General features: G+C 47.1%; 1 protein-coding gene across 1 annotated transcript in view; it reads right to left on the bottom strand.

Annotated features, from left to right (window-relative positions):
• Positions 1-5,092, bottom strand: part of IGSF11 (immunoglobulin superfamily member 11) — a 102,314-nt gene that overhangs the window by 2,496 nt on the left and 94,726 nt on the right. The window lies entirely within an intron of this gene.

The raw sequence follows: 5,092 nt of genomic DNA, 5'->3' as shown, positions 1-5,092 counted from the left end.
TGACCCAGTTTGGGTTCATCTGGTGCTGGCAGACACATGCACAGACTCATCCACCTGCTCACAAACCATGGTGCCATGGCTGGGAAGATCGGGGTTAGAGTGCAGACAGAGAAAGGCACTTGCATGCCTGAAGGAAATGAGGCTGGGATGCAAAATGTTGCCTTCAAGAAAAACCCAGTAACCTGCAAAAGCTTACTCGATGAAACCATGATTCCCATGAACATTCCTCCAATATAAAAAATAATTGTTTGATTTCCTCTGCCCAGTACCATCGATCACCCAGTTACCTCCTGGGTGTCATCTGAGGCAACCCTGATTTTATGTCCTCTTCATGAGGCCTGTCTTAGGTTACGATGTAAGATACAACCAGAAGTATGTATTCTATCACCCTCTGTTAAAACCAGGTGGGGCAGTGCTCCTTATCTCTTCCATGACACATCCCTGATAACCCTCTCCGGAGGGATATCTTCTGTTAATGGGCCATCCAGCATCACTGCGTAACTCACAGAATTGCATCATCCCATCGTGAGATGCTCCGCCCAGGGGGAGGAACCAAGCATTCCTACCTGGATATAATCTGAGGTTTGGAACACCACAGTCAGCCCTTACCAACTGGTAAGGAGGACAGGAGCTACACAGCCACCACTGGACCTTCAGAGGAAGACCAGACCCTTCTACAGGATCACTGCTTCAACAGGACCACATCTCTCACTTCAGGAGGACTGCAGCCACCATCTAATCAGACTGCTACCACCACCCTGCCCGACAGGGTGTCAGGTTGTATCCTGACTCTGTCAGTGTTTCTGTACTACTGCATTTATTTTTAATTTTCCTATCAAATTGTAGTTCTGACTTCGAGTCTTCACTGGTTTGCTTTCAAACTAGTACAAGGGCCTAAACCATGATGTAAGGAAGACTGATCTCCTGAGCATCCCCCATCCTCATGGAGAAAGCAGGCAGGATACCATCTGTTAGACTGGTTTCCGCTGGAAGCTCATCTCTGTTCCGGCGTGTGTTGAAGTGAATGCATCTGAGTAATTTTAATTTTTTTTTTTAGTTCAGATGAATCAGCAGATATGAGTCCAAAAGCTGCATAAGTCAAAAAAAACTTCTGGCAGTCTACAGACCAGTTTTTCAAAATATTTTTAACTGAGCTCTCATCTACACCAACCTCTAAAAAGATGGCCACTTCTAATGTGTGAAGCATCCTCTCGTGGTTATTTCTGACTCAGCACTCAAATGTACAGTTAATCCTTGTTTTAGAACAAGTTCCCCTCCAATATTCTTTGGTGGAAGGTGACACAGCCATAGGTACCAACATTTAAAGTAACATCCATGGCATGTGGTGGACAATCCCTATGGCACATCTGGGGCTGAATGCCATCAGCAAACTCAGTCACTTCAATCGTGACTTTCCCTTGCTGCTGCAATGGCATGAACTTCTGTTTGATTTTTAGTGATAAATTAAAAATCTGGAGCACTACCAAGTTATCTAACTTGTATTATTTTTTTAGATATTTGTGTTGCAGCAATGCCTTACCAGGTACAATTTACAGGTTAAAACTCCAGCATTTCAGGGGCTGCACAAACCTAGTAAACTATCCTGCATGCTAGGAAATTCTGCTGTGGATCAACAAGACGTGCAGAAGGATGATGTAAGGAGAAAAACAGTGGCAAGGGATGGATAGTATAGCAGAATACTGACAGGGCTATCATGGGAATAAAATGTAAAGATGCTATTAATGTCACATCAAGATTGCACAATCAAAAGATGATAAATGGAAACATTAAGACTCCTATGACAACTTCCTGAAAATGGCAATGCAGCTGTCTTATTTACAGTAAGGTCTATAGCTGAAAACACATTTACAAGAGTATTTGGAAGTAGGTTTTGAAAAATACCCAGGAATGAGATTGTGATGCATGTGCAGCAGGGCTGAATTACCACTGCTGTTGGATCTGTAGGTTTCTGGGTTTAATAATCACTCTCAGAATATGTGGGGGATTTTAGAGAAGAAGCAGGGAAAATGAAACATGGAGAGAAAAATGCAAAATCCTTGGCAAAACATCAGGTTGCCCTAACTAATAATAACCTTCTGGTAGCAGCTGTTGATACAGACTAAGAAGTGTATGCTTTCCAGTCCCCTTATGCCCTGAGAGTGTGAGTGCTCAGACACTGAAACCTCACATGCTCTGTCGATGGGGATCAGCACTTCTGTTCAATTCCTGACAGTTTCCCCCATCAAACTTATTCAAATGCCCAAAAAAGTCGGTGACTGCCTTAGACTTTGAATCTGGGATAAACATGCCATGTTTTTGATTGGAAAACAAATGCATGAGATGAGCAAAATTAGGCAATTATAAAAAACATTTTCCCACATCACTCAAAGCAGCATAGGGTCTCCCCTGCCAAAAGACAGAAAATAAAACTCACCTTTATCTAGAGAAGTAGTGACCTTGCAAGCCTGGGAAATTGTACATTTATGGGCAATATGTCAGACTATTATGAATGAGAAAAACAAGGCTCTAGTACCAGAGCTCACTACCAAACAGGCTCACCTAATAACATTCAGCTCTTGGTTGCGTGGTCGCTGCTCACTGCCAGTCACATCAAGGATAAGTATTAATGGCCAAAGTCATTGTAGTTACAGAATTAGGTAGGAGGAAGAAAAAAGCAGCAGCAGGCAGGCAGAAGTCCCTTTTTTATATGAATAAAATTTTATTGAATTTTTTACAATTAGAAAGAACAAAGAAAGAGGAGCAAACAGTCTTATGGAGGGTAGGAACCAAAAGAGCTTTCCCAGTAGAGGAGGGCACCTGCTGAGGGCAGTGTTCCTGTAAATGTCACACAGGGGTTGTTACAAAAGCAGAGAGAATGTGTCTGGGCTTTTCTTTGATTGTTTTTTTTTTTCTTCCCACATCAGGGTTTCTAAAGCCACTCTTCTTCCCCCATCAATCCTACCACTCGGCAGCAAAGTGAGCAGACAGGCAGGAAAGAGGACTGCTCCAGTGAAATGTGAGCACACACAGAGCAACCTCCTGCCTGCACCACCAGGGGGGTTTGCACGTTTTCTGGATGCAGTTGTGTAGAAGGGGAAGGAAGGGAAGTTGGATATTTTCTTTCCTTTTTCTTTTTTTTCTTTTTTTTTTTTTTTTTGGTTTGTTTTGTTTTTATTTTAAGAAAAGAAGGCACAAAATCTCAGCCAAGCTTCAAACCTAGTGCTGCTTGGGAGCTCCCAGTCTCCCAAAAAGCCAGTGTGTCTATGTGGGAACCCAGCCCTCACCTCTCCCTCCTCTTCCTCAGAGTCTGTGTTTGCATTTGTACTGCTCAGGTAGAAGGCCCTGCCCAAGGTTTGTGCACTGCTAGGGAAAGTAAAGCCGTGCCAGAACAAGGAAAGTGGGGATGAGGCCAAGTCTGTTGGCTTAAACAGACTGTTTTTCCAATGTGAGAACTATGGGAAGTCACCTGTGACTCCCCACACTGCTTTTCTAAGAGCAGACCTGGGAGGGCTCTGGTGCTTTTTGAGGTGATCACTGCCTTTGCCCGTGCAAGGGTTAGTGCTATGCAGGAGGGCCAAGACACCTATCCAGGTGTGGCCTCTTTGAACCAGTGCTCTCTAGGAGGGGAAATCCCAGCCCTCTGTCCAGCCCTCCAAATGGCATCAGGTTCCTTCAGAGGTTTCAACTCTTGGTTTTGATTAAGGCTACTTAGTTGCAATAGAAAAAAGTAGAGGTGCCAGCCACAACCACCTGCCAGGCTGCAAGGAGATGGCAGGGCCACTGGCAGATGCCACCAGTACCCAGTCCTGGGACACTGAGGGAAGTGGGGGAGGCAGAGAGAGAGTGTGTTGGCTTCCTAAAGCAGGAAACAAATCCTGCCAACATGTCTGTGCATGTGGGAGAGTGGGAATGAAAACTCTGATGCCTCTCTGTGAAGGCTCCAAGCACAATGTGTTCCCTGCCATGCTGCCAAGCCCTGCAAATCCTGATGAATAAAACCCACCATGCAAACATCAAAATTGTGGTGTTTGAAGTCACTTGCCCTAAACCAGAGCAGCCCAGGGGCAACAGATGCCTCATGAACCTGCCTGGTGCTCTCCTACACCGTCCAGCTCCTCTCTGCCTCCTGAATAACCCCGGCAACACCCCAAGAAAAGAAAAAAAAGAGTTGTAAGCCCTAGAGCAGCAGCAGAAGTAGCAGCAGCAGGAGCAGCGATGCAGCCTCACCCTGCACCAAGTGTCTGAGGGAAAGATGCTCAGACGGCTGCATCCTCCACAGCTATAAATAGGGCTCTGATAGCACTCCAACCTAGTGCAGGAGAAACACCCAGTCTGAGGACCTGCATGTGTCTGTGAGTGCCTGTGTGTGTCTCTGTGTGCTGAGGTGGGAGGAAGAACTGCAAAAAATAAACACAAATGCTCCCCAGTCTGCACCCTCACCCAGCCATCCCCTTGGCTGGGCTGGTGGCTGTGCCTGCCTTCATCTTGCCCCTCCAGCCTGTCCCATACCTCCTCACACCTGGCCCCAGTGCACAGTACTCCCTAATCCAGCAGTGGAACCAAGGCCATGGGAAGCTGGGGCTGCTCAGCCTTCCCTGCCCCAACACAGGCCGTCGTCCTCTTGGAAACAAAACAGCAACAACAATGGAAAAAAAATAATATATATATATATATCTCCCGAACCTCCCTGAAAGACCCAAATGGATGGAATCAGTCCCCAACAAAACCAACAGGAAATAAAAGCAAAATTTCCCCCCAGGGTCAGGCCCGAGTGCATGTCCCAGCTGGGGCCCAGCAGCCCGGGAGCATGTCCCAACCTCCCTGCTGGTCTGGCCTTGGCACATCTGTGGCGTCCATCGGCGCGAGGAGCTCCAGCAGCTGGGGGAAAAGCGGCTCAGACAGGGCTGTCCCACTAGCTGGCAGCAGCCTCGAGAGGGAAGGGCAGGAGGAGACGTAAGTGTGTGACACCCCGCCACCTCGCTGCCTTTCAGGAAGGAGTAGGGTGGGTCTCTTCACCCCACCAGGGATGAGAGGCCCCTTGCTCAGCTCTCAGCCGCCGACACGGTCCTACACCAGGGAGCCAGCCCGGCTC

This window comes from Corvus brachyrhynchos, unplaced genomic scaffold (genome assembly GCF_000691975.1).
Source record: "Corvus brachyrhynchos isolate BGI_N302 unplaced genomic scaffold, ASM69197v1 scaffold3, whole genome shotgun sequence".
Classification (NCBI taxonomy): domain Eukaryota; kingdom Metazoa; phylum Chordata; class Aves; order Passeriformes; family Corvidae; genus Corvus; species Corvus brachyrhynchos.
This window is presented reverse-complemented; position numbering and strand designations above follow the sequence as displayed.